Source organism: Camelus ferus, chromosome 3 (assembly GCF_009834535.1).
Source record: "Camelus ferus isolate YT-003-E chromosome 3, BCGSAC_Cfer_1.0, whole genome shotgun sequence".
Classification (NCBI taxonomy): Eukaryota; Metazoa; Chordata; class Mammalia; order Artiodactyla; family Camelidae; genus Camelus; species Camelus ferus.
In genome coordinates, this window is record NC_045698.1 from 113,041,024 (window position 1) to 113,053,191 (window position 12,168).

At 47.0% G+C, this 12,168-nt stretch overlaps 1 protein-coding gene across 4 annotated transcripts in view; it reads left to right on the forward strand.

Moving 5' to 3' along the window:
• Positions 1-3,629: 3,629 nt before the first annotated feature.
• ADRA1B (adrenoceptor alpha 1B) overlaps positions 3,630-12,168 on the forward strand; it is a 389,407-nt gene continuing 380,868 nt past the window's right edge. For all 4 annotated transcript variants that reach the window (XM_032477221.1, XM_032477222.1, XM_032477220.1 and 1 more), the window contains exon 1: positions 3,630-3,852. The gene's annotated coding sequence lies outside the window, so the exon portion shown is untranslated. The remainder of the gene's footprint in view (positions 3,853-12,168) is intronic.

The following is a 12,168-nucleotide window of genomic DNA, read 5'->3' on the forward strand; positions in this document are numbered from 1 at the left end:
TGCCCACCTCTGGGCTAAGGACTAGACTCCAGTACCCTGTGTCTGGCAAATAAAATAAGGATGGACACACTGGGAGCATTTCCTCTTGCGTTCACCTTGGCTCCTTGCTATTTCAGACCTGTGTGCTATTCACCTTTTGCAGGTGAGGCCACTGCCCTAGCAGGCCTGGGAGGCTGTCTACAGGGCAGCTGGCTCTCGGTTCCCCACCCCGTTGTTGACTTTGGCATTCAAGACTTTGGAGGAGGGCTGCCATGGTTGCATTCTTCAGAGCAGCAAAGAGAAGAGAAAACAGTGCAACACTTGCCAATTTCCTTGAGTTCCAAGGGAAAGAAACAAGTAACATGAGTAACAACATGAAAATGAGAGGGGGGCGCGCTGGACTGAGCTGAAAGCCTCAGAGGCGTGCTTCAGAAACAATGCTGCTTCTGTTTGACTGCCCAGGGTTTTTTATTCTGCTGAGTGTAGTATGCTAACAAAAGGGAGGTAGAATTTCATTGTTGGAGGGGTGGGGACAAGGGCCCTGGTGACATAGCACCTGGGGAGAGGTAACAGATTGTGGGAAGACTGGAAGGAGAGGTATTGATGTCTATGGCAGACTAACACATTTCCTGTGTGGTGTGTGATATAAACCTCTCTCCATCCTCCAATTAACTCGCAAGGATACCTACATTCCTCTCCAGTGTATGGGGAATTGGGTTTGTCTGGGGGGATGTGGCAGACTGCTGAACGTAAACTTAAGGTTGGCATTAAGCAAGAGTAGAGGCAGTCAAAGGGAACCCTGCGTGTATTGATCACCATTTTATAAAAACATGCAGTAACTTGCTTACCTATAGAGATCTCTCCCTCCACATGAAATTAAAAACATACTGTACAGAGAGTATTCAGATTGTTGTATTAGTGTGAATTAATTTAAAAAGCTGGTTGGCATAAACCTCCCTTCCTCCCACCCTTCCCCTCTGAAACGAGAAGCAGCATTGTGTAGCTAAAGTCAAGTTGAAGGAGATTATATGGGACCTTTGGAAATGGGGAGGAGGAGACAGGAAGTATTCCTTCAGACTGGAGAGAGGCAGAAGAAGCTGTTGATACCTCAAGAATGGTTTTGTTTTTTTTTTAATCTATTGCTGCCTAAAGAAACATCCCCAAAACTTGGTGACTTACAACAACAACATTTATTTTGCTCATGAATCGGTAGTTTGGCCAGCGATGCTCGGAAACAGGGAGTCTCTCTCTCCACTCAGCTGGGATGGCTGGAATCTTCTCATGGTTGGTTCACTTGCGTGCCCGGCAAATCATGCTGGCTGGCTGCGGAGGCCTTGGCTGGGGCTGCTGGCCAGCACACCTGCACCTCTCCCTGTGGCCTGGGCTTCCCCTTCGCCATTTGGGGGCCAGGTTCCAAGGGTGAGCGTCTTGGGAGGGAGAGCCAGGCAGAGCTGTGTTGCCTTTTCCAGCCTAGCCTGCGAAGTCCTGCAGCATAACTTTAACTGCACTGCACTCATTAGAAGTGAGTCATCGAGTGTATTAATTTGCTAGGGCTGTCATAACAAAAATACCACAGAGCGGGAGGCTTAAACCACAGAAATTTATTTCTCACAGCTCTGGAGGCCACAAGTCCAAGATCAAGGTGTCAGCAGGGTTCGTTTCTTCTGAGGACTCTCTCCTTGGCTTCTAGATGGCTGGCTGCTCCCTGTGTCTTCACATTATCTTCCCTCTGTGTGTGTGTGTGCGCGCGCGTGCGTGTGTGTGTGTGTGTGGGTGGGTGTATGTGTATGTGTATCCTAATCTCCGCTTCATATGAGGGCACCTGTCAGGTTGGATAAGGTCCCAAACTAATGGCCTTATTTTATTTACCTCTTCAAAGGCACTATCTTCAAATACAGTCACATTCTGAAGTCCTGGGGGACTGGCACTTCAGCATGTGGATTTTGGGAAGCCAGGGTGGAGGGGGAGATGCAATTCGGCCCACAACACCAAGTCCAGCCCATGTTCAAAGAGAGAGGAATTAGGCTTAACTCCTTTTGACGGGAGGACTGTTAGAGAATTCGTGGGTTTGTTTCACAACCACCACAGCCAGGTAAGTGTTAGCGGTTTGGCAAGTCCTATGTTCCATCTCCACCCAGCACCCTGAAGAGGCTGTGGAACCTCAGAGAATAGTTGGACCATGGCTTCAGAAGAAAGCCCAGAGATGGAAACAGTGTGGCAGCCCTACTTATCATCACAAAGGACACAGGTTTCGAAGATTTGCATTTCAGCAGGGAGGTGACTCAAGACTCCTCCTGTTACCCAACCTCCAAATAAAAATCCTGGATTTTTGTATAATTTAGGGAGCGGAAGGACTGTCAAAATCACCACTTAGACTGAATTTCCCATCAGCCTGGTGATGAAGGGCTTAAGAGCTAGATTTAATTTGACTTGAAGTAATGTGACGTTCCTTCTAACTGGGCTGTGAAGCAAAATTCCTACCCGTTCCTCGGGGTCAGGCACATACAGGTTACAGTGGGATACAGTTTACATAAGCTTCTCACTTTGAGGAAGCTCTGTGGCTCCCCCTCCGTTCACCCAAAAACAGCACAGCAGAGTCCCCAAGTCACTGTCTTCATTTTGACACGTGATTCCAAACAACCGCAGTGGCAACTGGTACATTTCTCCCCTGACAGGTATGGCCATGTGTGGTTAAAAAAATAAAATTTAAATGGCATTTTTAGAGTTGGGATGGGTTAGAAGTGGAGGATGGTCAGGCGGAGCTGACTTGAGGACAGACTCCTGTGTCACTGACCCTCCTGAGTTGGTCTCCTGCCCAGTGGTGTTGGAGCCAATAGAACTGACGTGGGAGGAAAGGGGGCCGGGCACAACCACTGAAGGAATGGCACAGCCACTGAGGACAGGACACACTGGTTAGAACCAGGATGGTGAAAGATTCGACCCCCAGTAGACCTTGAGCCTCATGGCGCACCCACAGGCGCTGTGACAGTTCCCAGGCTGCCCATAAAAGGTGAAAAAGTGGGTGAGGGGCGTTTCCTGGAAACCCTCGCCCCTTCCCCAAAGTGGTTGGAAGAATCCTCCTACCCATTAGCATGTGAAATTGCCGAGCCCATAAAACCTAAGAACCCTGCATGTCGTGGTCCCTCTCACTCCGTCCGTCACACTCGCCTTCTGAGACAGCCCGCCCTCTGTCTATGGGGTGTGTATCTACTTTTACTTTAAACACCCCACACCTTTCGGTTTCTCTCCTTCTCACACTTCTGAGGTGGCTCACATTCTGCCTGTGAAGTGTGTATCTCCTAAGCCTTTTTCCCTTCTGAGAGAGACCGCACTCTGTCCATGGACCGTGTATCTCTCTAAATAAACTTGCTTTCACTTTACCACCCTTTCTCTTGAATTCTTATCCTGTGCGAGGCAAGAACCTATTCTCCCCCAACAGAACGAGACCGAGGTTGGTTCAGAAGCAAAGGAAAGCTTCATTCTTGAATCAGAGGATGGAGAGGTGCGAGCTTGCGCACTAGACTACGTGCTCCCGCTGCGCGGCGGGGTGGCCCTGCTTTACTGGCATCGCCTCTGGGAAGGGGGGAAGGGGGCGGGGTTCTCGCGGGGCAGGGTTCTCGCGGGATTGGGTTCTCTCCCGCGGGCGCCGCTGTGGCGCTCAGGCTCCGGGCCCCAGTGCCCGGCACAGCGTCTGCACACTACCCGCCGCCGCCATCTTGAAGTGAGGAACGTGCCTGGCTCCAAGCCAGGAGGTCGTCGCAGCCGTTTTGCACCAGGAACGCTGGTCTGAAGGGCTGGTGCAAGGCCTCTGAACGCGGCCCTCTGGGAGCGAGTGAAACCAGACAAAGCACAAAGGAAAAGGAAAAAAAAAAGGTTAGACTTTATTACTCAGTTTCTCTTTGTATTCCCTGAGGATTGTTGATGGCTTTTTCTGGCGGCAAACCCCTCCTCTGTCCCTCCCCTCATTCTTGAGGGACACAGTCCGTCTTCTGTGACTGCTTTCGTCACACGCCCCCGGGGAGAGCAGAACTTCTCAGCTGCTTTTAAATGTGTTGATGGGTCACCAGCCTCAGCCCTGTTTCCTATCCCTGAGCGACCCCCCATTTGAAGTTTTATAGGTTCCAGCCTTTGGAGACAAAAGACACCGGACCATTTAGGACGCTCAGCCCAAATATTAACAGGAGAATAATGGTCATTAAGAGGCCCAGGAAAGGTTAAAAACCAGCTGACACGGGAAAAACGGACGCGGGGCGTGAGGAGGGCCACGTCCCAGGTCTTGGGCTCTCTTTCTGTGGTTAGCGAGGTGGCCGGTTTAGCGTGTGACAGGTTTTATGATAACCACTGGGTTGTACTAAAGCCTGACTGTGGTGTGGAGACCACATAGCAATTGGCTAACCAGATGTTAACTTTTCAGCCTCCCTTAGGGTTACAGAAGCTGCTACCGCCCACAGGCAGGGAGGCCATCCCTTGGCAGTTTGATCTAATTGTTTAGAGTTAAGCAGCCACACGAGTAAGGGGTCCCCGTTTTTGAGCTAATACCCCAAGGGTGACTCCCCTTCTGTCATGAATGTAAAGTCAAAGAGTTTAGCTAAATCCGGGAGGGCCAGGGTAGGGGCCTGAAGTAATTGCTTTTTTTCAATTCTTGAGAGGTTCCTCTACATTCTGAATTCCATTCAAAAGGATCATCATTCTTTCCTTTCAACTTTTCATATAGAAGCCTAGCTATTAGACCATAGTCGGGGATCCAGATGTGGTAGTCAGGGATCCAGATGTGGTAAAGCCTGGCCATCGCCAGGAAACCCCTAAGCCGTCTTCTAGTTTTTAGGAGGCGCGAGGCTGCAAATGGTTTCTTCCCTTTCCAAGGTTGGATAGGGTGGGTATAGGCAGAAGGGCCAGGTCCCACCTGGTTCACCAGAAATTTGTTACCAACTCTCCTGAGTGGGGCCTCAACACGAGGTTGCTTCAGAAGCAAAAGAAAGTTTTCTTCTTTGATCAAAGTATGGTGAGGTGCAAGCCCGCTCTCTAGAGCACGCTCTCTCCAGGAAAGGCCACTGGCAGGGTTGCTTTATAGGGTTCTTGTTGCGGGGTGGGGTTCCTGCGGGTCAGGTGCAGCTGCGATACTCAGGGCGTTCCAGATCAAAATGCCAGGTGCAGCGTTGCTGCACACGGTATGCTGTCGCCGTCTCGACCTGAGGTGTCATGAGCAGTGCTTCTGCAAGTGTCAGGCACAGCCGTTTCACACTGGGAGCTCTGGTCTCAAGAGCCAGGTACAAGGCCTCTGCACATAGTACCCTTTGAGCAAGTGCGGCTAGACTAAGCATGCATGTGCACGCACACACACACACACACGCAACACAGATTAGACTTTATTTTATTCCCCAGATTCTATTTTTATTCCCCGGGAACTGTGACTGGGCTTTGTTGGTGACACCTGGACAGAGGTGCCCATGCTTTCCTCTACCCTGCCCACAAGCATCCTTTCCTACAGAACCTGAATGTTTTCACCTCCCTTTTTATATTTCTTAAAATGCCACCACCAAAAGATTCAATTATGTCAACGTATCCTGGAAGACTTGAGGGTGATCAGCTGGTTCATTAACTTTGTGACAGGACATTTTGGTTGAATTTGGGACTCATTACTTACTCTTCCATGAGTACAAAGAGGCCTTGATTTCTTCTGGGGTGAGATGGCTGAGCTATTTGCGCTTACATAGTTAGGAGTGGAGTGGCCCCCTGAGAGGAAAGAGATAGAAACTCCAGCTTAATCACTGGGAGGCTCAGAGTTTGAAATTTGCCTGATGGCCTGTCCCGTCCTCACCATTATCAGATTGCAAAGGGCAGTGAGGCCCCAGAAAGAGAATTCTCTGTGAGTGTAAACGGAGATCAAACAGATAGGCTGTCTTTTGCACCAAAGGTCAGACATGAAAGGGGTGTCGTTCTGGGTCTATGGGAGAGGCTGACCGAGCATCCTTCCTGGCACTTGCAAAAGGTGGACACACAACACACAACCTTCCATCCTCCCTTGTTTCAACCTCAGATCGACTCCAAGTCTCTGGCCCAGAAAGGACAAACTGGGCAAGCAAATGCCTACACATCGCTCCCCCATCACACCAGTCTCCATAGAGCAAAAAATTAATAAATTCAACTACATGAAAATTCAGATGTCTTTATGGAAGCAAATTCCAAGAGGTCAAGAGACAAACAATAAAATGGTACACAATGTTTGCAACACATACAATAGACTGAAAGATAATTTCCTTATTTTACAAAAAGCTCATATGAATCAATAAGGACAAATATGAACAAGCCAACCGAGAAGTGGGCCAAGGATATGAAAGGCAGTTCACAGTAAAACAAATGCAAATAGCCAATAAATGTGTGAAGAGATGTTTAACTCTCTTGTAATTAAAGATGTGCAAATCTAAACAGCAATGAGATCCCACTTTTCATCTATCAGGTTGGCAAAAATCTAAAAAGTTTGGTAATACTCAATGTTGTTGAGTGAAAAAGGAAACAGAGACTCATTCACAGTCAATCAGCATGTTACTATCAATCTTGTCAATCCTAATTGTAAATGCATTTATCCTTTGATCCATGGGCAAGGGTTTAACCCACATACATGTTCACAAAGGTATACCAGATGAGAGCCACAAGAATGTTCCTGGCAGCATGGTTTGTAAAAGGGAAAAATTGAAAAGGGCTGTAAGTAGGGTTGGTTATTCCAGTTATGGCACATCCACATGATGGACTATTATGCAGCCAGTAAAAAGAATGTGCTAAACCATTCCCAAGCTATTAAAGGAGAAAAGCAAAGTGTAGAACAGCATGCACAAAATGGTCCCATTTGTGTGAACAAAAAAGAATATATATGCTAATGTATGCATAAAACATTTTAGCAAAGATTCGCACACAAATTTGGAGGAATGGGGTAGTCAGGAGTGAGAGAAAGCAATTTTACTTTTTGTTTCATACATTTACATTATATTTGTATTTTTTAAAAAAATTTGCATGTCTTGCTTTTACTTTTTAAAAAAGATTTACAGAAATTTCCCTGTGGTATAATAGCCTATTTATGTGTCTATGTTCCATATGAGTCTGAACTTACTGGTTAGGGTGGGGCCCAGCAGAAGCCATCTCTGCAGGACAGATGACATGTGGTAATGTCAGCCTGATTTATGGTATGACATGAGATACTGGGCGGAGGCTTGGGAAGCTGAGGTCTTCTATGAAAGGAGTGGAACAAAAATAGTGAAATGTCTGGGTTATTGTTGAAGTTCCTCTGTACTTACAGATTGGTGGGAGATAGGAAAACTTGGATCACAGGAATATATATGCTTTCTCTCTGGTCTTCCAGTTTCTGGCCAGTTTTGGTTTAAGTTTCAGGTAGGATTGCAGTCTGGGGCAGAAGTTGAATGTACCATCCATTACTGAATGAACAGAGAGTTTGGCAGATATCAGTTCTTGAACACAGTACCCCAAGGATGAAGGAGCAGTCCTTTGAATTTGTATACATTCTATGACATATTTTCCAAGCAGGAGTGTTGGCCAATGCCGGGACAAGATAAAAGTCTGGGGAATCTGCATACGAGCAGAATGAGGATGCATGGTGTCAGACCACTCTTCCATGCAGTGAATATCAGGAAGAGAAGTGTAACCCATCATGTTGGTGACCATGTCTTTCAGTATTACAGCCAAAGTAAGAATGTAATAATTTTTTACTTCCAATCTTATTCACTGTGGAAGTAACACACAGTTTATGACAACTCTCGAACTTGAGCATCGGAATCATCTGGAAAGGATTTTTAAAAAGATCCCTGTGCCCATCCCCAGAGTATCTGATTCAGTAGGTCTGAGAATTTGCATTTCTAGCAAATTCCTACATAATGCTGATGCTTGTGGTCTTGGGACTGCACTTTGAGAAGCACTGGTTTATAAGGACATTTCATCAACTTTTTTCTCTTCCACCAGCAACCCTCACATGTCTTAGCTGTTCTCAGGATCTTACCTTCAAACTTACCTGAAAAGCCATCTTCTTTTATGATCCCTAAACCTCATACCTCTTTTCTCCTTTCTCGGCTGCGTACAGGTACCAAAGAACCCATCTGGCCTTCCTGAAAGGGTGCAGAGAGGAACAGACTAAGCAGGCAAATTCAGATTTCTCTTTCACAGATCAGGAACACTTGTGTTCATTTTCAGCTTCTCCCCAGAGAAGTGGACATTTATCTTCTATCAGAGGCTGAGCATACCAGCAGCACGCAGTGGGAGGGTAGCTTCGGTCTCTGAATCTGCCCTGAGGCTGCCTAAGGATGGGGGCCACAGAGAGTCCTTGTGGCCTCATTCCCAGAAGGGAAATTCTGGCAAGAGTAGAGAAAAGCCATCCAGAATGTTTGTTTTTTAGACGCTCTCTCAGTGGGGCGGGCTCCCTGCAGAGCCCTCTCCGCTCCTCTTTTCTGCTTCTCATCCTCCCACTTCCAGGGCCTCCCTTCTGCCTCCTCAGCTGGATGTTCCAGGGGGCTGCCTTCTAGGGCAGATGTCAGGCCACACTGGCAGGGGTTATCCCAGAGGGGACCAGGGCCCCCCGGGAAACGGGAATTGGATCATTCTTTTGTTGGAAGATAATAGGGCCTTTCTTTTTCTATTTTCCTTCTAGAAAAGAAAAGAAGGAGGGAAGGGAAGAGAAGGAAGAAAGGATGCAGAGAGGAAGAGAATCTGGTTTAGACTTTACTTAGGTGATATGGGCTGAACAAACCCTGTTCAAAAAGCCATCCTTGCTTCTTTGCTGAGTGACATTAATCTCCTAGGTGCACATGGCTCTTGTCTAAATTCAAAAGTACTTTTCTGGAAGGAGGGAAGACTCATTCTAACAGTTAAATGGCTCATAGAGCCATGTTCCCTAAACTTGAAGGTACAGGAATTCCCTGGAGGTCTTGGTAAAATGCAGAAGCCTGAGACTGTATTTCTGACAAGATCCCGGGTGATGCTAATGCCGATGGTCTGTGGACAACACTGCGTAGCAAGGTTGTGCAGTGCTCAAAACTAGAAGCAACCTTAGAGATAAATTTGAATCCCGTCCTTTTACAAATAGGACAGCTGTAGCCCTGAGTGGTTGTGTAACTCTTCGAGGCCACACAGCTGGTGAGCAGTGGAACCACCACTCCCAGGTGTGCACTATTTCTACTTCCTTCCCCAGGAAGGAAGCAAGGCAGGAATATAAAACAGATGCCGGACACAGTAGAATATGAACACTTGAAAAGAGCATCTGGACCTGGAGAAACAAATACCCAAGTCCACTCTGCCAGTGGTCCTGAAGTTAGGACCCTGGGCTGTGACCCTCTTCACTAAAAATCTGGTTACTACTGACTGGTAGCCTGGCAGCCACAGATTTGAGAAAAGGGGAACTGCTGATGCTTCCCTGAGTCTTGGTTGGGACAGGTAATTATTGGTGGTTGTCAAGGTAGAATCTTAAGTGAGTGCCTTTATGGTCCATCAGGCACTTCCTGGGGAGAAGAATTACCTAGAATAATAGGGCCAGGTGGGGGCAGGTGAGATCCTCACCAGGGCTAACCCTCAGGAGAAGATCTAAGAAGAGCCGACTGGTATACTGGAAACCCAGTGGGTATTTGATTCCTGAGAACCTTTGCACCTCCTGGACCCTCTCGTTTTTATATCACTCCTCCTCATTGTCTTGAAAGTAGCACTTTGTCCAAGACAGCTGGGAATCCTGACATTGGAAATAAAATTTCCCAAGAGGGAACACATTTGTTCTGTAGTGTTGACCAGGCCAAACCACTGTAGTGAGCTAGATTACTACAAGAAGGCACCCTGGACTGAATGTTTTAAGACCTACGTTTTAGGCGTGATTCTGTTACTTGTCAGCCCTTGAGAGGGTTTCTAGGGAAATGGTACCATTTATTCCTTCAGTCACTCACTCATTGATTCTTTCAGTCAATCAACAAACATTTATTGAGCACCAACTCATGTGCCAAAATTCAAAGGCACAAAAAATCCTCTGTGATCTCAAGGGTTTCATAGTCTAATATGGGAGATGGGTAAACGACCTATTAATTATAATGTAGCTATGAGGCATGCAGGAAACATGGAGTGTGGGACATAAAGGAGAAACAGTGACATCAGGTTGGTTGGTGGGAGAAGGCTTCCTGGAAGAAGTGCCAGTTAAATTGAGCCTTGTGGAAAGAAGTGGAAGGGGAGGGATCACAGAAAGGGCCTTCTAGGCAGAGAGGGCAGTATGCACACGGCTGGGGCCTTGGAACTGCCCAAACCACTCAGGAGACTGCATGTTTTTAAGTGTGGTTGGACCACAGGATTCATGGTGGTGTGATGTGGGTGGGGTCCATTCACCAGGAGCTTGTGTACTAAGCTGAGGCCCAGTTTCAGTTAGATAAAGCTGTGAAGAGAAACTTTTATGTAATTAGTTAAAATAACTCTATGTATTAAGCCTATTGCTATTCTTTAATCCTCACACCAAGCCTGTCAGGTAGGCACTGATATTGTACCTGTTGTACAGATAGAGAATTTGAGGCTCGCAGAGGGTGAGTAACTCAAAGCCACGCAGCTGAAGTTTTGATACACAGGGCTTGCTGTCAGCCCCAACAGGTGCAGAATACCGGTTCATAACAAAAATTTTAACCCTCTTTTATTATTGTGAAATTAAGTTCAAACATAATATTCATTTAGATACATAATTTTAAAAGACAATATAATGCCCACCTGTAATATAAACAAAAAGAAAAGAAAAATAATTTGAAAATAAAATAATACATATTTCCATGTGGAAATGCCCGGACGTGACTATTCTAGCACTAGGAAGTAGGTGATGGTTGGAACTGTGTGTGGAATCCCCTTGAATACAACAGCTGCAGGTGCAGACTCCTAGCTCGGTGTTGGAGGAATGAAGTAAGTACTGTGAGCAGTGACGCTGAGACTGAACTGATTCCCTGAAACACCATCCTTGGTAAAGCTCTGAACGACAAAGTATAGCATTCTCTCTAAGACTGGTCGCAGCACCAGGGTATGAACGCTGATCAGCCAATTGCAGAGTCTGAGCAGACAGCCCCTTCGTGGGGCTGACCGCTCCCTCCCGGGGGTGGCTCCCTGTCCAGGAGTGCCAGAGGTGGCTCGGAAGGGCCTGAAGAGGCCCCCCCGGGCGATGGGGTTGTTGTGCTGCTGAGCCCCAGGGCTCCCCACAGGACTTTGCAATGACAAATTGGGCTGCCTTGCCAGCTCCACCTCGTTTTCCTGGTGGTCGGGGTCTCTTCGGTCCTGGACGCTTGACTGAGAAGTTTTCCCAGTCCTTCAGTGCTGACTTCTACGTCTTTCGACTAAGTTACAGCAGGACTCTAACCTCGTCTAACCACAGGTGGAACATGTAACACCTCCCATTGGACTTGAAGAATGAGAGTTGAGAACAAGAGGCAATTCGGTGATTTTACAAGTATTTGCCAAACCTCTGATTTTTGGTTATCTATTATTATTAACAAACCATGCCAAACCTCAGTGGCCTAAAACAACAATAACTGAGTCTCTCTCAAGATCTTGTGGGTTGACTGAGAGGTTCTTCTGCTTCACATGGTGTTGGCTAGGGTGCCCAGATGCCAACTGGTCATGAGGGACTCTCTCTTCTTTGATGTGAGCCCTTCCCCGTGGCTGCTTGGGCTCCCTCACAGCATGTCTGCCAGATTCCTAAAAGAGTCTCTCTAAGTGGCCAAGGCAGAAGCCATGGGTCTTTTTTAAGGCACAGCCTCAGGAGTTAGTCTCATTTCTGCAGCATTCTTGTGGCCAAAGCAAGTCCTAGGGCTAGTCCAGATTTGAGGGGAGGTGAAATAGAGTGCATTTTTTGATGATGAACTGCAGAGAGTTTATGGCCATCTTTACTCCACCAAAACCTACCATGTCCAAGGCACAGACCTAGGTTCCCAGGGATATTAATGGCAAAATCAGACATAATCTTTAACCTTGTGAGTTTATAGTTGAGTGGCAGGAGAAAGAAATCAGCTAGCTACACAGGCACGTGCATAAGTCAGAGGGCTACGTAGGGAGGTGTTTGATGCTATGAGAGCATAAAAACAGGGAGCAAAGTCATAACCAAGAAAGTCAGAGAAGACTTATCTGATAAGTTAGTACTCAAGCTGAGATCTGAAGAATCCAAGAAGGCACTTAAGTTTAAGTGCC